Source organism: Lepisma saccharinum, chromosome 15, assembly GCF_977018435.1.
Source record: "Lepisma saccharinum chromosome 15, izLepSacc3.1, whole genome shotgun sequence".
Lineage (NCBI taxonomy): Eukaryota > Metazoa > Arthropoda > Insecta > Zygentoma > Lepismatidae > Lepisma > Lepisma saccharinum.
This window is the reverse complement of record NC_139243.1, coordinates 7,600,081-7,622,394: the sequence shown is the minus strand read 5'-3', so window position 1 is coordinate 7,622,394 and position 22,314 is coordinate 7,600,081. Positions and strand designations below refer to the sequence as shown.

The window sequence follows — 22,314 nt, the reverse complement described above, 5'->3', positions numbered from 1 at the left end:
CCCGCCATATTGTGTGTTAGGGAAGCGAAAAAAGGAATAACAAAAACTACTCTCTATGTGAAAAATTGTGTTTGTTTTCGTGTAAAAAGCATAATGGCACCTTGAACTATGTTTCGCAATACACAATTCGTAAGTACGAACCATGAGAAACACAAAATATCCGATTTTAATGTGTCTACGATATAACGAACTGTCACCCTATTTTTGATTGAAATATTTGAACACGATTTTTATGTAGTACAGTACCAGTACTAAACCTGTATTGGTTTAGAATATGATTTTAGTAATTTTGGATATTTTTATGTATGCGAAAACAACCCGCGAAGACAGGAAAAATCAGATAAATTGCTTAATTGAAAGCACAAGCGTCCTGTCCTAAGGCCGATTCCGAGTGCAAGTATTCGAGATGAGAAAAAAGCAGACAACAGTATCCCTGTGGAACACGAGATTTAATAATACCTTCCTAATGGCTGGTTTACGTTGGTCGAGTAAACGGGAAAGTTACTAGGACGAGTTACTGGCCTGTCAGCTTGACTTGACCCTTCTATGGTGAGTAGCTGTTTACACACTATCTACTCGACTCCAGCAAAGTGGGATAGTGGGTGCAGCTGTTTGGTGCCCTTTGGTGCGATTTTAAAATAAGCTCTGAAACTGTTTAAACAATTTTGTTTTACGAGAATGAAAATAATAATGCACGAGGACATGTCTAGAAAGAAAACTGACTTCCTTGATTTTTCTATTTTTAATCGTTCTTGGTTGTACGTAAAACGTAAACTTATTTATTTTCAATTTTACTTCTCCTACGCCAAATACATGAGTCCCATATCCTGCACTTATGGCCTCATACGCCCGTAGTTTCTTTTGTTTGTTCCTATAATCGACACAAATTCCATGAACACTCATATTCACTGTACAGTTCTACAAACATTATGTTGTTGGACTTGGACCACCTCATATTCATGGTTGATTAAAGAAATACAAAAAAATACATTGTACTCTTCAGACTTCCCCCCTTCTCCATTCCAAGTTTCAAACTTCTATCACCAGGGGTTGCTGAACTAGAGCGAGGAAAATGGCAGCATGTTACCATACTATGTCGGTGCACCTAAAACTGCGTGTGGTGACAGAGTTTCTAACTGCAGAAAATGTGTCCCCCAATTTGACATTCATTGGGCTGTTCATGCTCACAATGAAAAACCCCTGCTGAGGAACTCTCAACGTGTGTGACAAAGCACGCCTCATACAAGCAAACTCACAACACTCTACCACAACACTAACTCTACACTCTCCTCAGAAAGCGTTTACATCGACCCCTGTCGAGTTTACTCGCGAGTAGAAAAATCGATGAGGAAGGAAGCAACTCGGTCTTTTCATACCCGGTGGAGGCAGTGGTCCGGATCCCACTTTAAACTGTAGGCCCAGTCCCGATTAGCCCTTCTGTTCATAAAAGAAAGAAAATACACTGCCGACGTATGTGATCAAATAGACAGCAAGACGTATGAAAAGTATATTCGGAAACAGTTATTTTCAAATCTTCCTCCTGCACGGACCGACCAACAGCTGCAAGAATGAACAGCTTCCCACCAAATCATGGAGAAAGGGTTTACATTCTTGTATTGAACAGTACCCATTGACCACTAACTTTTGTTTCTGCGTGTACTACAGCAGACTCTCGATGCGTGCTGGAGCTTTCTTCTACTGCGCACCATGCGGCAACACTGTCGCCATAAGCCCCATACTGGGCTCACCAATAGTCGCTGTCCTCCGTGGACAGCCACTCGACTGTCCTGACTACTGGAGCGAGTACTGGCTCCAGTACTCTATATAATCCGTCGCGCAACAGCCCCTACCGACTGCCGGTCTCCCTCCCACGCTTTCCTTCGTCACCTCTAAGCGTGAAGATCTTCAACCAGTATTGGAATAGTCGAGGGGTCAGCCCGACGTATCCCCAGCCGTTATAGTAGGTCTCCGTGACCCTCAGTTGTTTACGCAAGGAGAGTAGCTCGCTTTACCCTATCACTCCAGCTGCACTCCCGTCTACTCGAACAATGTAAATCAGCTTGCTTTAGAAAGTCTCTAAGAAGCTGTCATGGCAGCATGAGAGAATAAGATCTGGGGATATTTTCTGCGAAAAGAGTCACAGAACGAAGACAGCAAAGCTTATTGCACAAGATTTAAAAACAGCGAACAATGTTTAGAAACAGGCACAGCGGGACTAATTATAGGCCTGGTCTAGAAGATACGGCAGGATTGTGGTGGATATGCAAAATATTATCAGCGAATGCATCGAGAATCCTTCTGTTCTGGTCGTAAAGAACGCTGCGTTAGTTTTATGGCCATTTTATTTATACATTTCATTACCGGTTTCATAATGACACCCACGAACCAATACGGATGTGCTAACAATACGAACCAACGTTTCAGCGGTAGCCCAAGGAGAGGTTGGTGGGAGTCATAGCACTCCCCAACCCCTTTGGCCCAGCACCCCCCCCCCCCCCAGAAGATCGTCAAAGGCAGGAAAAGATGTGAAAATTATGTACTTCTGAAAAAAAGTACACGTAGCACCTTTTCCGAAAATCCTGCACACGCCACTGCACAGTGATCCAGAATGCCAAAAAAATCGGCAAGAATCAGCAGCTCACTATTTGACCCCTAAATCAATACAAACGTGTAAGATTAGCAATTTTAAGGAATATTTCACACTTTGGGCCCACAGAATTCACATGAGATTCATTATTTTGATTTTTATACAAAAAGTATAATGTTGACCTATTTCAATACACACTTGGAACCACAGTAACACTAAACAATACACTTGGAACAGGCACGTATCCAGAGGGGGGGCTTAGGGGGCTCGAGCCCCCCCCCGAAAGTTTTAGGTTACCACTAGTTAAAATGAGGTTTTTGATTTCTTGTGGTGTGAAATAAAATAATGTGACAATAATTTAAGGAGAGAAATAATTATCGAGGCAAGACGGAGAATGTTCCGTAACCCTGTTATTGATAATAGCACGTATCCAAGATGGGGCACAGGGGGCTCGACCCTCTCCCCAGGAAATTTTTCAGTTTACGTTAGATAAAATTAGGTTTTTGGCTTCTTAAATAATGTGAAAATAATGTAAGAAGAGAAATAATTATCGAGGCAAGACGGAGCATGTTTTATACCCCTGTTATTGTTAATGGCTCGAGCCCCCCCCCCCTCAGGAAATTTTCAATTTACACTAGATAAAATTAGATTTTTGGCGTCTTGAATAATGTGAGGATAATAAATTTATAAATCTGAGAGAAATAATTATCGAGACAAAACGGAGAGTGTTCTATAACCCTATTATTGTCAATAGCACGTATCCAAGGTGGGAATCAGGAGGCTCGAGCCCCCTTCAGGATTTTTTTCTGTTTACACTAGATAAAATTAGGATTTTGGCTTCTTGAATAATGTGATGATAATTTGGGAGAAATAATTATCGAGACAAGATGGAAAATGTTCTATAACCCTGTCATTGTTAATAGCACGTATCCAAGCTGGGGTTGAGGTGGCTCGAGCCCCCCCCCCATGATTTTTTTTATTTTACACTAGATAAAATAAGGTTTTTGGCATTTTGAATAATGTGACGATGATTTAAGGAGATAGACAATTATCGAGGCAAGACGGAGAATGTTCTATAAAACTGTTGTTGATAATATTGCACGTACACTTTTCTTGAGCTTTCGGTGTTGTCGCAGCGCACTTGAGCACTATGTAGAAACTTGTCAGCATTTGGAAGCTGCACAACAAAGGTAGCGCCACACGTAGGGCGATTCGTTGTAATTTCTAATCTCTGGAAGGCGGGAGAGGGTACGTTCTTGAATGAGAGAAGGAGTCAAGTACTGGCGATATTAACGAATCGTTTTATCTGCGGAACGTTCTAGAATATAATGAGGATGTAAATACGCGGATTCAATTTTTCGGTTGATCTGTACAAAGAATCGGTTAATGAGATTTCAGAGGTAAGTGTGACAATTCACACAGTCGATTGATGATCAGATCAGTCAGCGTCCTCTGATTGATTTATAAGATATAGTGATACGAAAATGAAGACATTGACGACAGCGGAACTTCCGGGGCACGGTTCGAGGGCCGAAGAGATCAAAGGTCTCTCTCTAAAGTGAATACTTCAGCAATACCGGATATTGGAGTGGTTTATTAAAACAGAAATAAACTGCATAGATCAAATGAAAATCAAAGTTTTGAATGATGATTTAGTTTTGCCAGAACTAAATTTCGTATATGCAGTCCGAGAATTTCATGGTATAAAAAAATACTTTTGTTTAAGCCTACTGGGTTCGAAACACATTCAAACACTTAACTACCATAAAGAGACAGCCGAAAATTTTATGAATGTCGAGAAGAGAAAGCAAGATGATGTTGCATATGTAGACATTTTAGGCGGTAATTGCAGGCTCTGCCAGGACCCAAATCAGGCCTCTACCAACTAAGCCACCTAGCCATACTTGACTTCAACCGATTTTTCGTTAAAATGTCTACATAGTACATGTCCTGTGTATATCAAATCGTAAGGCGTTTCCTGTATAGCGAACAAGCACAGAAAATATAGGAGAGAGAAGAAAACTGAGGAGCATTATCACCGGTTGAGGATAATTTTTTCTGTGGTCAACAAGAGCTACTACTTTGAGGTGACAATGACAGTGGCCTAATAAGGGAGATTTCACACCGTGTCGCCTGAGATTAGGTTTGTGCGGCCTTTTGTGTCGCTACGGTGTGAAACGTTGCTGTTGATTGGCCCATTCCAATCGACACGTATCGCGTGTCCCTTTGGTCTGAAACCTTCCTAAGTCTTGAAAATCCAAGTCACAATGATGGAAAATTAGGGCCTTGTTAAGGTTAGGTGTGAATGCAGGCAGACGACAGCACCCTTAAGGATCATATCCAAACCTGCAGGAAGAACGCATCTTACTTCAATGTCCAATACGATGATAAAAACTTCTGGTGAGTTGATTTTAAAAAAATGTGTCCGAGATAAAGAGAGGCTTGCCCAGGATTTTTGGAAGGGAGAGGGGTTACGCATACTATTGTTGGTGGTCAGTCCTGATTTTGCCATTTTTTCCCTGTCTTTGACGTTCCTTTTTTTTTTTTTTTTTTTAAGAATACTGGGTCAAATGGGGTTATTACCTCACCAAACCTCCCTTGGGCACGTCACTAGAGATAAATGAGTAAGCATTTCATCATACTGGGAGACGAAACATTAGATGTGTTGGGAACGGAAGGGTTTTCACTGTGCATTAATTGTTTCGTGATCCACCTTTATTCGAGAAGACTTCCTTTGTTTCGTGCCGATATATGACAAGACAGCGGAAGCTGTAACAGGCATTTTTGAACACTTGTGAGTGCTAAGGCCTGAATCTGAACAATTTGTTGGGTTTCGGCTTTTATAAGAGCTGAAAAAATGGGAGGACAAAATACGTTAGTGGTGTTCAGGCTCGAATCAGAGAGAAATATTCGAGAGCTGTCTGCGTCCAGTTCGCAGCCCACAATTTGAATCTCGCGTTGTCGAGTGGATTGTCCATCCCGTGCATGTGTAACAGCTTCGTAAAAACACTCAAAGACACCATATATGATTTTATGCCTGATGAGAAGAAATGGACAAACCCACATACTGAGATGGTTCCGGCACAGAGGAGTCGAGTGGTAGAAAATGTTCCGATTTCACGTTCTGATTAAAATGATAGCCTTACAGTGGCAACGATTTAAGGGATAGTTGCTCCCCATTTTTATTTTTTTTGCCTCAACATTATTGCATCTTAATGTTAAGCCTTGGCTACCAAGAGAAAGTAAACTTTCCTTGCAACGCCCTCCGCACCCCCCTCCCCCCGTTTTGGAACCCAATTGCCACCTCTGGTCTTAAACACACAATTGTGAGGTTCGTACTATACCCCTTAAAAAAATGGTGTTGAGCCCCCCCCGAAAGGAATTCCTGGATACGTGCCTGACTTGGAAGACCGAAATCCATTTCCAGAAATAGATTAAATAATAACAAAAAAAATGATAATAAGGATAATAATGATAGTAATAAAATAATAATAATAATAGTAATAATAATTGTGAGAAGTATCGTTAAGACTTTCTATCAAATCACTTTCAAGACAAATTAATGTATTTTAAGGCAAAAAATAATATTTATTCTCTAGTTCCTATATCTTTGCGAGTTCCTTACATGTATTTTCCCGGCGAACTTCTTCAGTTTATCGCCTTTTATTTCTGTCTCTACTTTCTTTAAAACTGATAATCTGCTTTTGAGATTGCATAGAGTGAAGAAAAGTCAACCACAAATAGCCCATTTTTTAAAAAGTCAACTGAAATTATTTTAAATAAAATTATCTTCTTCTCAGCAACAGTTTTCGTGCTGCAGCACCGCGACACCAACAGTAAACGCGATATTTTCAATATTTATAGAATCTAACACGAATGTGATCATTTCTATCTTCATCAGATTTTTCAAGAACAATGTTTTGTGGATTTCTATGACACACCACCACCACTGAAGCGAAGGACACGTGAATGGGTAAAAATGACCCAAAAGATTTTGAAATATTTCTTTCATCTTTACCAATGAGTGTGCCGGAGGCGACCCTTCTCAGTATTTTTCCAACAAACACTTTCGAATGGCACGACCCTGAATCAGCTGTGAGGCTTCGTTAGTAGTTATTTCATGGAAAAGCTTAAAGTATTGGTTTAGAATAATAATAATAATAATTTCACTTCATGATTTCATTCTGTAATGAAACGAATAGTGCACGTTAACTATTTTTGATTGACATATTTGAACACGATTTGTATTTAAAGTTAAGTTCATGTTGCACAATTCAGAGTAAACTTTACAAGAGAAGCAAAATAATACATTAGATTATCTTAAGCAAAATTATTTGAGGGGCTCTGCCCCCACATCATTAACATTGGGGGGGCTCGAGCCCCTGAAGCCCCATGGAGTTGGCGCCTATGACGGTACACAGTCTGCGCCTATGCGTAAATTGTGTTACATTTATTGCCACAGGAAGCACCTTCTTCAGCATCGAGATTCGTACTGGCAACACTGATTTGTGTTGCTCAGTTTCTTCAGGGACAGGTCCGTAGCAAGGAGTAAGCTAAGGGGCCGGGGCGCTATGCACAGAGGGAGATGAAAAACATACAAGGTGTTACTCGACCCTTGTTCCCATTGAAAATATCGAGTGATGAGGTGACTGTTCATGTGTGTGTGTATGCCAAAACAAGCGCTCTGTAAACTGCACACAATGATCGAGTGCCCCACTTTAAGGCCGATTCTGATTGATTGATTGATTGACTGGACAATCAACTTAAGAGAAATATAAATAGACACAGGCTTATATTCAAGGGAGCAGAAATAAGAAGGATCAGAAAGAAATAAAAATGTGAATATGAATCTGGAATTTGACAAACTGTAATAATGTAGGGTCAGAAGTCTTAAAATTTTCCTGAAATTGTGATATTTTTAATCGAAATTCCCTTTTCCCTATTGGCAAAAACTTCAGAAGGGAAATTTCCCTTCATGTGGTAACACTGCTTGGATATTTAAAAATAATGTTGTTAGATCCCGCTGACGAAAAGTAAAGTTCCTGATGAATATTTTATGCACATTATTGTAAGTATTTAATAAAACATAACATAACCCATGCTGCACAGCCCTCGAAGGGTCTAGGCCTATCTCCCGACTGCCAGTCTCCCTCCCACAATCCTACCTAGAGGTGTGGAGATCTTCAGCCGGTAATGGGGTGACGTGGGGTCAGCACGTCGAACCCTCGACCGTTATAGGAGATATCCGTGACCGTGTTACGCTACTCACTCGTATCTCCCCAATTTCCTCACGATGGTGTGTTGCCACCGGTCCTATTGATAGGCCGAAAACCAAGAGACTGAACCCAGGCGGACTCGAACCCATGTTGTAAGTCTTCTTTCGTACTGTTACTCAGTCACATGATCCCAATCTAATCATTGCCTTCCATATTGCCTGCGGGAATATATAACCATCGATTATACAAGAAATACTAAACAAGTAGATTTTCATTATTTAATGTTAGTACTTGTTAAGTATTGCATATATATATATATATGTCATGAAATATGTCATTAATTAATTAATATCCTTAATTAATTTATTTACATAGCCTATATTTATATTTATAAACATATGTAAACAAATTATTTTGCTACATTTATAAACTAGCAAATTAATTCTTTTAGCGACTGGTTCAAAATGTCAAGAAATTAGGTGAAATGTTTTTAATAAGTATTAGATTTTATTTAATTATTGCTTTTTATTAAAAATCATAATTAAATTTTCATACTTTTATTGTGTTATGTTTTTATAATGGTGTAAATCTATTAATGGTCTCTAGCAAGAAAATATTTCCTTATCTGAGTTGTAGCTAGAGATGTCAGCGCCCAGGACGAGAATGATTTTCGCACCCCCTACCTAGATGTATCTGGCATACTTAGACATTGTAGAAATTTTATGTACTTACTCTTTCCCGCTGAATCCGATGAAAAGAAAACTTAGCATTCAAGAAATGTAGCTAATAAAAGGACAGTCGGTTGTGCATCCTACACCATCTTCATTGAAGCAGTGTGTGTTATTGTTCACATCTGCAAAATCGATAACTAGGTGGAGGGACAAAATATGAGAAACTTTAAGACTACATTAGTTTCCAATTATATTAACATGTAAGTGCTATGTTTTATTCCCGACGAAAGGAGGTGAGAAATGGAGGAGAAATGACAGGTCGGTCTAATTTCTATGTTCCAGGGGCCTAGGGTGACAATGACAACAACCTTCGCAGCTACCACTCCATTTCTTACTAGTCCAATTTGATATAATCTTAAAATCTTATCTATGAGGGTAGAAGTACGTTTTTATCCCATGCTGTTACCAGCTCTAAAGAGAGAGAGAGAGAGAGAGAGAGAGAACAAAAGATGCAACATTCACACACAGGCAGACATCATTCTTTGTATGTGTTTATGATGGTATTCTTAGTAAAGTATATTAGAAGTCCAAACTAATTGCTTATCTACGTTGTTATAACACCAACTCTTACCCTCGGAAAATTTTAATGGGGAAAAAAATAATAGAACAAGGTCGTCGGTGGGAGGGTGGGAGATCCCCCTTCCGTCATGGGAATTTATACCCTGAATGTGACCACCAACGCCATGGAATTATCTTTATATTGAATAACATGTCTCAATGTGAATTAACCACAAAAGGAGGACATTTACTCATCAAGACTGCAGTTCGAAAAAAGTCAAAACAGGGAGTAAATATGGTGAACTGTCCCTACCAAATTGATACATTTAGTAGCCTCGCATAAATGGTTATAAAACTAAAATTACTAAATATAGTAGACTGCAGACTTCAGGAATCTGCCTCTCTCCAGAGACAACCCATTCATTTATGCAAGAAGAAAATCTAAATTCTTGCAAAATCTTCAAAATTATGCATGTTGTTTTTGTAGGTTTGCATCAAAATATTTCATGGCTCGAGGGGGGGCATGACTCCCCCTGGCCCCCTCTTGGTAAAGGCCTGGGTCTGGCCACACTGGCAGGGACGGCACTACGGGTGGGCGAGGGTGGGCAAGCGCCCACCCAAAAAATTCTCTGCCCACCCGATTGCCCACCCAAAATCAAGGAGTATTAATAAATATTTAGAAAAATACAAATGTTCCAACAAAAATATATTCTTGTCATGACTCCGTGCATATTTTCTTACGAATTTTGTCTATAGGAGAGAGGCTCACAATATCATCCTGTACGAAGTTTGGCTGCCTTTGGATTTACATTAGTTTACCGAATAAGATAGCGAAAATCGTAGCAAAATATGGTGAGAAATAAATAATACCGATTATTATTGAATTAATTATAAGTATTCTATATTTAAAACTTGAAGCATAAGAGAAGCCTCCCGGATAGCGTAGTGGTTACGTCACCGCTTTGTAATCAAGGGGTCCCGGGGTTGATACCCGGTGAAGGCACATAGTGAATCGGATCCCACTTTAAACTGTAGGTCCAGTCCGATTAGCCTTACTGTGCATAAAATGGACTTAAAACACCAAAACATTCATTCATTGAAGCATAAGACTTGTGATCGAGTTAAGACTTCTGTGACTGCTATGTATTACAATAATATCTACAGCCAAAGTACACTTTTCCCAAGGTGGGATTACAAAATCATACAGGAAGAATATCTATAAAAACCAAACAAAAAATAAAAAACAGCTTCACGTTACTTCCATGTAGTATGCAAAAGAACTTAGATTCATGACTAGGCTTCTTTCACCAAGCATTTTGGATAATGGTTGACTTTTTTCGCTCCCATGTAAATTGTCAGTAACTGAAACTGTATCCAAGAGTTTCAAAGCGCAATGAACAAGAGAACTCCATTTGTATGAAGGTAAGGTGTGAACAGGAGAATAATTGCCACATACGGTATAGCTACAATGATCAAATTTCATTTTTTAAAACTAACTTACTGAAACGTGTCCGTTTTCTCAATCTCTAAGCATATTTTTATTGAACCACATGAAGTATTTCTTTTTCCTGCATAACTCAGGTCACGATATACTTCAGCAAGTGTTGGCATCGATTTTTCGATGTTCATTTTGCACATATTTCTTTATTTTTACAATTTTTATTTTGTGTGAAAATTCCCGTTTTTATGCGAGGAAAGTTTAATGGAGAATGAACAAAAGTACTTTAAAACTTTTCTGACAGGCATTAATTAAATTCAAAGATTCACATAAGCGGCTACACGTATCAATTTTGAACACCCCTTTGAGCCAAGGAAAAGCATCATCCATTAAGCTTCAACAAAGAAGTAGTGCTCTTTCCAGTTAAAAACTCATTCTTAAAATTGTATATTTAAAATCATTCCTTTTAATGGACAAAAGACAAAAAACATTTCTTCACTATTGTCGGGGTTTACTTTCTTAAAGTGGACTTAAAACAATAATTAAATGAATTAATTACAATACTTTCTGTCATCATCCTTGAATATTTAATATATGGATCACACAACATTGCATTTCAAGGAAAAACAAGTTAGACTATTTCGTTTTGGAAAGTACGTCAGTAGTAGCTAATAAAGGCGGACAGTTGAAACTTGCGCAACTGTAAATGTCGAATCTTTGGTATAACTTGCTTTCCGAAACTAAATCACTAAAATTACATTTCAAATAGATTTGCTGCTAGGTTGCTTCACTCCATGAAGCATTAGGACTTAATCCTCCACAAGGGACGGCGCTAGATTAGCACGTACAAATACTTATTGTAGGTTTCGGTGACTCTTGTATTTGTAAAAAAATTGTTCCATAATTTTTTCATAATTATCGCATAAATTAAGCCAGAGGTCTTCAAACTCACCGAGCCATTGAGCTATACTTCCAACATTTGAAAATACATGATGAGTGTAGATTGAAAAAAAAATCATAAAAACCTTAAGATAAGTAATGTTTTTTTACAGCACTAAGACGCCAGGGGTCTCGGATTCGAATACCGGCATGAGCATGCGTTTCCTTTTTGAGTGTCCCTTCATCAGTTCCATCATATCATCACTCATCCTCATCGTTGCCATTAGCCAAAAGTGGCATAAAAGCGACACTAAGTAACAAAAGTCAAATCCAATCATATCAAATTAATATTTTTAATTTCTATGCAACATACAGAAGCTGGCATTTCTTAAAGAGAGTTCAAAACATGTAAATACCTTTCTTACAAACAGTCAAATTTTCAAACTTGCTTCTAATTATTATCATCTTGCTTCTTACCATGTTAATAAGGATGACACTCATTTTCATCCACAATATTTGATAGGTTGTGCAAACTGGTTGTCACAGATATTGGAACGAATTGTCCAGATGTCCATCTCTCCGCAAAAGCAGATTCTTCTGCCACTCAAATATTGCCGTTCTTATCTACAGTCAATTCTAGCCAAACCCCTTACGAGCTACTGGAAATTACCCAGCGAGCTACCGGTAGCTCGCCATCAACGGTTTCGCAATCCCTGAATTAAGCAATATACTCTAATCTGCCACCTATACTCTGTCCCGGAGCAAGCGAAGGAAAACAAGTCTCTGCGCAAGTAGGGACGCGAGACAGCTCTACCAATGAACATGTGAGAGGAAATGTGATTGCATGGAGGGAGGAAATCGACTGCAGTTACCAGCCTTCGCAGCAGCATGTACTGCTTCGCTCTGCCCACTTGATTACCCCCTCCCCTTCTCCCACTATGCGCGGCCTCTCTAGAGATAAACGGGACAGAGTGTAAATGTCAACCTTTCTTCCACGTTGCACTCTGGGCTGTATTTTGCAGACGAGGCTCTGTCGTCTGTACTCACAACCTGTATAATCCTATGTGTATCTAGTTTTGTTATCTGCCCATACGTGTTAGTGACTCGTTTCATCTATTTCATTTCATCACAATTCATCTTCGCGATTAGCCAAAAGTGGAAGAAACTCGAAGTAAAATAAAACAAATCAATCATATCAATTAATCTAATCTGCTTCGTTCAGCTAATTAAATTAATTAAATTCCTTCTTACTTGAAAGGATTAAGACAAAATATCCACTTACAAAGCGAAGTATACGGTGAGCAGTTGAAAGGAATGAGCAGGGAGACAAAACGAAGGGAAGGAACTCTTCAATGAGAGAAATAAGGAAGGTATATCAAGACTGACACAGGGAAGATATAAATAATAGCCAATCGGCTTTACAACAGGTGACGACATGGAGTCACTTCCTACTGTTTAATCAGAAGTTTGGCGAACAGATTACCCGTTCGAGCGCATGTATGTGTGTGAAAGCGACGGAAGGTGGTGGTAATAGAAGCATAGGCCAATGGTGGAAAAAGATAAATAACACATACCTACAACAGCAAAGAGAAAAGGCGAAAGAAATGCAGGAGAGGCCGAGAGAATACATGTTTCTGACAATCATAAATTTTATATCTGCCCACCCTAATTTATCAATATTTTCCTCCTGCCCACCCAGACAAAATATTCTGGCGCCGCCCCTGCACACTGGACACGCTGGACGTCCTTGCTTGCAGCCATTGGCGTACGCAAGATTTTATTTCGGGGGCTGGAATTGTTAAGGTGATATTAGATAGCTGCATTTTGGGGGGACGATATACACAATAAAATATTTCATAATTTCTATTTTTAAAAATTGGTTTAAAAGTTATTCAAAAACAAAATTAGTAATCGGGAGTCATTTTAAGGGGGTGTTTCTCAGTTATCAAGTTGGTTTTTCCGAGTTCTTTACTGTTTTGATTTGAAAATTTTGGGAGGGGCTGCAGCCCCATCAACTCCACCCGAGCGTACGGTAGTGCTTCCAGTCAAGCAAAAGCAAGACAACTTGAAGTTCTTCCAGTGCTGCCACCTATGAGTGAAGGCAAGCATTTCGTGTCACCTAACCTACTTCCAAGCAGCGCGCATCAGGATTCTTCCACGATGATTAAGAAGTAACGGAAGATGTATTTATCGGCTCGTTGGTCTAGGGGTATGATTCTCGCTTCGGGTGCGAGAGGTCCCGGGTTCAAATCCCGGACGAGCCCACCTTCTTTTTTTTTAAAACTGCATTTTATGATTGTTGGTATTGTTATTGTTGTGGTTAAGCGGTTGGTGTGTCCTCCTCCGTAGCCGAGCGGGTTAAGGCGTTCACTCGTCTTGAGATCGTTCGCTGCGGGACGGCGTAGGTTCGAATCCGGCTCTGGTCGGAATTTATTCGGTCTACGTATAGGGCCGGTGGCAACCCACCATCGTGAGGAAATTGGGAAGCTCCGAGTGAGTGAGCGTAACCCGGTCGAGAAGATCTACAACAACGGCTGGGGGTTCGTCGGGCTGATCACCCGTCACCCCAATACTGGTCTAAGATCTCCACGTTATAACAAGTGACGGAGGGACAGTGTGGGAGGGAGACCAGCAGTCGGTAGGTAAGCCAAGGCTCTCAAGGACTGTCGCGCTGTGGGTTATTATAAGCAGTTGGTGTATTCACAGAACATGAACCTCAGGTTGCTGAAGACTTTCAAAATACCCGTAACATGTACATTTTAATAATGATTGAATTGTTGTTTTAAGTCCACTTTATGCACATATAGGCTAATCGGGACTGGACCTACAGTTTAAAGTGGGATCCGAACCACTATGTGCCTCCACCGGGTACCGAACCCGGGACCCCTTGATTACAACGACGCTACCACTGCGCCATCGGGGAGGAAACCTGGAAATGTTGGAATGGTCCTTGGCCCCCACCTAACAATTTCTACATCGAGAACTGAGCCTACCCAAATAAAATTGTCTGGCTACGCCACTGATTGGACCTCTGAAACTTTATCTCTCCAGCATGTTCCGACGTTAATTGATGCTTTGTTGACATCGACAATAATTGTGATACCGCCGCGTGACATTGGAGGGGAAGGCGGCAAGCGGCAGATAAACGGCTGTGAAGTAACCGTACGCAACTTCCGCTTTCGGTAATGAATACGCATGGAACACACGGGCGGGAAATTATCTATGCTGTGTGAAGATGCGGGGGAAATGTTAGCTAATTACATAACACCTTCTTTCCTATCTTGGTATGGCTCTGCATAATTTTCTTATTTGCGTCGCTTTTCTGCACCTTTAAGCTATTCACAACGATAGGCACATAGGCGCCGACTCCATGGGGCTTGGGGGGCTCGAGCCCCCCAATGTTAACGATGTGGGGGCAGAGCCCCCAAATAATTTTTGCTTAAGAGGATCTAATATATTATTTTGCTTATCTTGTAAAGTTTACTCTGAATTGTGCCAAATGAACTTGACTTTAAATACACATTTGAAATGTTCTAGACCATCAACTTTGGGGGGGGGGGGGGGCTATGACCAGAGACAGCAAAACATATGACTTATTACTATATACAAAGTATATAATTATGAGTATTGTTAACATTTTTACTAAAAAGAGTTTGAAAAGAAGATGTGCATGAACTAGGAGAGTGGATGGGATGTTCGGGATACAAATGGCTCTCACATGACATTCAAAACGAGATCATTGATATATTATGGAGATCTGTTTGCGCTCCGTGGTAGCAGATATTAAAAGTCTGGAATATTTTGCTATTATGGTTGACGAAACTTGTGACATATCCATCCGTGAACAATTGACATTTTGCACTCGAACTGTAAATGAAAATTTTAATTTAATATTTTTGAGGAATTCATGGGTTTTTACGAGATTCCGAACACTGAGGCCAAAACTTTAAAAATTTAGGGAGTGAGTCATTCATTCATTTGTTTCAGTGATCAGAGCCCCACCCCCAATAATTTTGACAAGTCGGCGCCCCTGCATGAATAATGATTAGATGAAATTGATACAGAGAAAAGCACAAAGAAAGTAATATTCTCGGGCGAGGTCTCGAACCCGAAACCTTCGCTAGCGAGATCGTGGCTTGATTGTTCAGCTCAACGCATTTGATGGTTGTACGCTGATTTATTTGGGAGCGAATTGACAATATAGAGAAAGTCTCCAATTTTGTTAATTTTCAGTATACTAACTAATTTTGGCCTCCTAATCACGAATCTGTTGTAAAAAACCGGGGGTCACGTCTGGAAATTTGAAAAAAAGCCGATTGAAGTTTTTTTAAATATAGGTGTATATGCGTAGTTTTACGAACGAAATGTTATAACCAGAGTTAGGATTTTTAGGGAAAATTTCATTGGGAAAAATGAAGGGAAAAGGTGCTAAAATAAGATCCAAAAAGGGGCAAAAAAGGTGCTGATTGGGGTAAAAAAAGGTGTTGATTGGGGGTAAAAAAAAGATGCTGATAATTATACTACTTATTAAAACTTTCCCTCCTATTTTATTAGTCTAAGTTATTCACTCGAAGCTGTGTACACATCATACACATAGGTTGTGTTACAGTTATTCACCAGAGTCGGGGAAAAACACAAAGCTGTTGTAGCTTACAACATTAAGCATTTCTAAATTTTTAAAAGTGAGTTTGTTTCTTTTCGGAGATAAAATATCTTTATATAAGCTGAAGTTTCTCTCTACATCCACAGAAACAAGTGGGGCAAACTTAGTATTCACTCGGAATGACAACTCTGTGGAAGTGGCAAATTCCACAACATCCGGATTGTTGTCAAGACTAGCCTCAAGTTTGTCTCTGGCAAAACCATCTAACTGCCCCCTCACAGTAGTAAAGATATCCCATTGTTTTTCCTTTTCGACGCCTTGTTCTCCTAAGCTTTTGATGGCTGTCGACTGACGGCTGTAGGAATGTACACAAAATAGTTATTTTTGCAAATCATCTATCTTGTCTGGGAGGAGAAGTTGCTGTGCCTTGGAAATTGCTCCTGCGTCGGTTGAATCCAGGGAATGCACAAACTCCTTAATATTTTCAAAATTTTCACACAGAAATGCAGCACACTAAATCCATGATCCACAGCGAGTAATGATGGGGAAATGTGGCAGGGGCAGGCAGGTAGTTTCTCTGTAGGCAAGAATGCGACTCGGGGCCTTAAGGAGTATTTTCTTCAGATCAGATATGAACTCATTTACAATGTTGTATTCGTTCCTAATAGATTCAGAAACCATGTGAAGGGCATGAGCCAAACAGGTTACATGCTTTAACTTAGGGAAAAACGGCTTCAATTGGTTAAATGCCGAAAGCATGTAGGGAGCCTGGTCAGTAACTACAACAACTTTTACGAACTGAATTCCACCGGGCCACAGTTTTTGACAGAAATCCAGAAATGACTGCATCACTGTACTGGCATTGGTTTTCTGCAACTCATACATGTTTAGTAACATGGGCTTAACTTCCTCACCTGTCAGAGAAAAAACCAAAATGTTCAAAACATATCGTTGCATTGAGTCCGTCGTCTCATCCAGAATTACGCCTATATCGCAATCTGACACTTTCACCTTAATTTTACGAACAGTTTCTTCATACAAAGGTTCAATATAGTTTCTCTGTAACGAACTCTCATCGGGCACTGACAACCGTGTGTACTTTTCAAGGAACTCTTTCAAGGCCAAATGGTTCACCTTGTTGAGTGGAAAGATGCACACAAGTCAACATTAAATTCCTTTAAATTTTGGTTCTTGGAAGAACACTGCTCGAATGCATTGCGTAAGAGAGTCTGCCGAGATTTACTTCCTTGCAGATTCTTGTTCTTTTGATGCTTAGACCTGGAAATATGTTGCTGGATGCGATCTCTCTGGTGTTTTTCATCTAATGTGATTCCCGTATCACAAACCGTGCATCGAATAACAGTTCCATCACTTTCTATGAACTCGTGCTTAAATTCTTGAACCAGACTGAGATATCGGGATCTGGGCACTTTCGGCATGGTAATGTACATGCACTAACAGGATCTAACAGAGTGAAAAAGCAGGTAAGGAACTTACATCCACAAACAATATCTGTCCACTGCGCACACATGAAACGTGAAACCCACCACTTCAGAAACACATTGTTGCTTCACTGCTTCCAAGACCAAACTGTGTTTCCTTCTTCCTTCTATCTTAAAAAAAAATAACGGCGATCTGGTGCATATCAGTATCGGTCTTTCCATTGTTGATTTCAAATAGGCAACAATCCAGCACAGTTTAAATACATTCAATTTCAGTTAACAATGTGAAAATATCTTACAGAGAAAAGTGTCGCGAGAAAAGAAAATAAAAATTCAATGATTTGCTGAGGAAATATATTTAACAACACCAGTAAAAGGACACAAAAAGGGGAGGAAAAACGATTAAGAACACGAAAAAGGGGAAAATATATAAATGTCACAGAAAAGGAAGGTAAGGGGAAAGGTTATCAAAAAAGGGGAAAAAAGGTGCTGAAAAATTAGCTCCATTCTCACGTTGAGGCAACATTTCACACACTGAGTCCTTCCAGAGAAGTCTCACTTTCACTACGAAAAAAAGGTGCGCACCTAAAAATCCTAACTCTGGTTATAACTATGCTTGCCTAACCTAACTGAACCTAACCTAACCTTCCGTGAATGGTTTGTGGGCCAATGATCACTTTCAATAAGCAATTCCTAGTTTTGTAGCATGTAACCGCCGAACAATGTTTCATCACTATGGAACACGCCACATGGAGAATTATCGCGGTAAATAACAACGTTATTTTACAACTTCTACACGTAAATGTACAATTTTAACATGCAACCCCCATGTCGTAACTCCAGATACTTCACCAGGAGTGTATAAGAACTCGGAAGTGAACTACAGACTTTCTCTATATTGTCAATTTTTACCTTTATTTGGTTTTTGGCTAATCGCGAAGATGAGTTATGATATGCTGAAATTGATTAAGAGACATTCATTGTGAGTGTCCATGCCCAGGCTGGGATTCGAACCCGGGACCCCTGGTGTCGTAGCCCCACTGTGCTAACCACTCCGCTACGGGAGGCGGCTGTACAGTCCCGAACAAATGTGCGTTAGTGTTATGAGTGGAACCGTACAGAAAGGCACATTTTGGACTTGAAAACCTCTCAGTCCCTCCGTGCAGTCCATAAAAAACCTAGTACAAGATTTATTTTTATTTTCATGCTTTATTACAGTAGCTATAGCAACCAATTTCTCATATCTTAACGTTAAATGTGTAAAATCATATAAGAAAAGTTGGTTTACCAACGACAAACGTGGTAGCATGGGGAATAAATACCCCACTGGTCATTAACAGCAGTGGTTTGCCTTCCTTCTACGCTGACTATACTAGTAAATCCCTTTACATTGCAGCCAGTATCGTTAGCGTGGACGAGTGGCGGCAATTAGGGCAGCTAAGGGGGGCAGTTGCCCCCCTTTTTGCAACTTTTGATCCCGCACTATGCTAAACCTTATCTACCAAGGGAAAGTAAACTGTTCTTTCCCCCTGTTTTGGAACCCAATCGTCGCCACTGGTATGGACTAACTGAAAAACACCACGAAATTTCGACAACTTTCACCCCAGAAATAACATTACTGCGTGTACTCTCTTAATTCTTACCACTGTCCGACTTGTCTACCAGAAAGGAATATAAATTATAGCAATTCCGAGTGTTTTAATGATTTCATAACAAGGGCAATTTTCCCTGACGGCACATGAAGTTAACTATTGCGAACTGAAGCCATGGCTTTTCCCATCGAACCAAGGTTGGCTGCTTCAATCAGCATTCACTGGATAATTCCATGCGTCGTGACAGCCTTTCGGATAATCTACTAGGTAGCTCCGAGCCCTCGTGATCCGTTTGTCATTTATAATTGCAATGTCCGCCATGATCCATTGGGTTTTTTCTTGGGAACGTCGACGCTGGTGGGAAAAATTGGTTTTGAAATTCGTTTCTGCTTCCCAAGGGAGCGCTCTTGATCTTCTGAGGACCGGAGGCTGCCCTTGTGGCCCTGAGTAGGCATCAACGATTGACCTTCGCGAGTTCTCGGTTCGCAGATCCTCGTGGGTTTGTCCTTTGCGTCGATCTAGCTTCGTTTCGAGCCCCAATAATTTGGAAATCTGTCATTTTTAATTCTTGAACTATCATTTCTACCAAGTCCGTAGTCAGAATTTTTATTTCGAGGGGCTCATCGCCAAACAGTATCCAAGGCGAAACATTGGGCGGGTAGAAGCCCTGAAGATGAATTTCTCAGTATATTACAACTTTTTATTCAAGGCGTTTAATCTTGCTAAGGAAGAAATATTAATTACTACTATGCACTATTTAAATTAGATATATATATACTGTAAACTTTTGAGGAGGGGTCTTCAGTCCCTCGAGCCCTCTTCCAGGCTACGTGCCCGAGTCCTACTAACCTTGAGGAGGAAACTAACTTTTCTGGTTTCATTATTTTGTGTATATATTTAAGGAGAATTCAGTTAATATTGTTTGTTTGAGGTGTTGTTGTAAGTCCACTTTATGCGCAGATAGGCTGATCAGGACTGGACCTACAGGTTGAAGTGGGATCCGAATCATGATATTCCCCCACTGGGTACAAACCCAGGACACCTTGATTAAAAGGCGACGACGTTACCACTAAACCACCGAGAAGTCCCATTTCAGTCGATATAAGAACGTTCAAATTTAGTAATGTTAATATTATTTTGGTATGTACAAATAACTACATATTTTGATTGATTGATTTGTTTATTTTATTTCGCTTTTCTCCCACTTTTGGCTAATCGTGAGGATGATATGATGAAATTGATGAAGATATACTCGCAAAGAACATCCATGCGCAGGGCGCGATTCGAACCCGGGACCTCTGACGTCGTAGTGCGTTGTGATAGCCACTCCGCCGCGGAGGTCGACTGCGCACATTATTGGAGACATATACGAGTATATATATTTCTGTGAAAAGAGATTCCGGCACTCTTCAAGTTGGTTTGTTATTTATTGTGTTCGTTTGTTACTATGCTTGTCATATGAATTACTCAGAATATTGTGGTATGTTCATAAACGATGTTGCATGCATGTAGTCACACACGCACATACATATTTCCTTCGTTAAAACGAAATGTTATTAGTTTCATTCTCACCTATAAAAAGGTGCCGGAACGGAGTACCGTTACGTATCTTCCGTACTTCGGTGCACATTTTTTAATTATTAAGTGCACATTTGTATATATATATATATTGTCATATTAAGTTACATTAATCTGCCCTTTGCACACAAGAACCGGCACTGTTTTCAGTTACGCTAATTCGTGATCCTAAAACGACGACAACAACGACCTTGAAGTCACTTCTATTTCCAGCATTATTTCCAGAAGCCATTTTAAAGTTAGGCCATCGCATTTTCCATTGGACGCTCGGCTGAATGCAATGAGCAGAAGGACAGGAGATACAAAAAATAATTTGTAAAGGGCGGAGGACAGGAAACGCGACGAAAGATCTTCAAGCTTCCTGAATCCGTTTATTGCAGCCGTGGTTAATGAATTGTGTCCGGGAGACCTTGCCCCCCTTTCCACACGCCATTACGGCAGGAGACGCGCATCTCCATTCAATGCAGGAACCATCCTTGGAGGCTTCTTCCAAATGGATGACTTCCCATTTCCGTTATGACTTCTCCTCTACGCCAGAGATGGCCAAGCCCGGATAAAATTTTATCCGGATATTGGATATTCTGATTTACAAATTATCACGATATCCGAAATTATCCAGATTATTGGGAAATCTGTACTATCCTGATATTCGAATTATCCGTTGCATATGAGACGGATATCGGATAATTTGAAATCGGTATATCTGTTATCCGGATTTTTTGGCCATCCATACTATACTCTGTCTCGGTCATCTCTGGAGCAAAACCGAGCATAGCGGCAGAGAAGGGGGGAATCGAGTGGGCTGAGCGAAGCAGTACACGCTGCTGTAATGGCTGGTCAATGCAGTAGCTTCCCCCTCCACGCAATTCCGTTCCCTCTCACGTGTTCTTTGGTGGAGCTGTCTCGAGTCACTACTTAAGGAGAGACTCGTTTTCGTTTGCTTGCTCCAGAGAACAGAGTGTGTGTGTGTGTGTATATATATATACACACACACACACACACCCCACACACACACACACACACTCACACACACACACTAATATATATATCTCAGAGCCGTTGTCCTTTCCGGCGTGAATACTCCTCTTTCACCTGTTGCTTCACTGTGGGAAGTAGACGACGTGATTGGTTTGCCTTTCCTACGCGTCACAACAGGCGCGTGAAAGAGGCGATCAGGAGCCGTCAAGTATCAGGCGACGCTCGCTGATCAAGATTTTCGCTCGTTGAGCAGACAGATCATTTACTTGACGCTGTTTGCTCATTGAGCAAAATATCAGTACCTTTGAATAATCTGTGATCAATGTGGCTGCGTCGAGTGGACAAGATTTCGGTGTTTGAAAGGCTGTTAATTATGGAAATAGAATAGTTGATGTGAACAAAACTATCGAAATTTTCATTTTCACACCCTTGCACAACTTTCCAAAACTACGGTGCATATTTGATATTTGAAATAAACAACACTTTCATTTTAATACCATTACAAAAATTGGAATATTACATCATCACCTCCTGCTACTTGAACTTCCTCTCTAATTACGCTATACCGCAAGCCGTTCATCATAAATATTTCCTCATTGGTCGCCAACCCGCCATCCTCATACAGTTTTCCTCTTCTTTCCTTTGCCTCACGAGATCGAAACACAAAAACGCTATATTCTGTGGCTGAAACCTATGGCGAGCAAGGTTCAAGTTTGCTCAGCGATCAAGTGAGCAGCGCTCGCGGAGCAACGCCTATTTGGCCGTCAAGTAG

General features: G+C 40.3%; 1 protein-coding gene and 1 non-coding gene across 2 annotated transcripts in view; one reads left to right on the top strand and one right to left on the bottom strand.

Moving 5' to 3' along the window:
- LOC145999549 (chymotrypsin-like protease CTRL-1) overlaps positions 1 to 22,314 on the bottom strand; it is a 149,411-nt gene that overhangs the window by 80,962 nt on the left and 46,135 nt on the right. The window lies entirely within an intron of this gene.
- Positions 13,542 to 13,613, top strand: TRNAP-CGG (transfer RNA proline (anticodon CGG)). The gene has a single exon. It is a non-coding gene; the product is annotated as a tRNA-Pro (tRNA).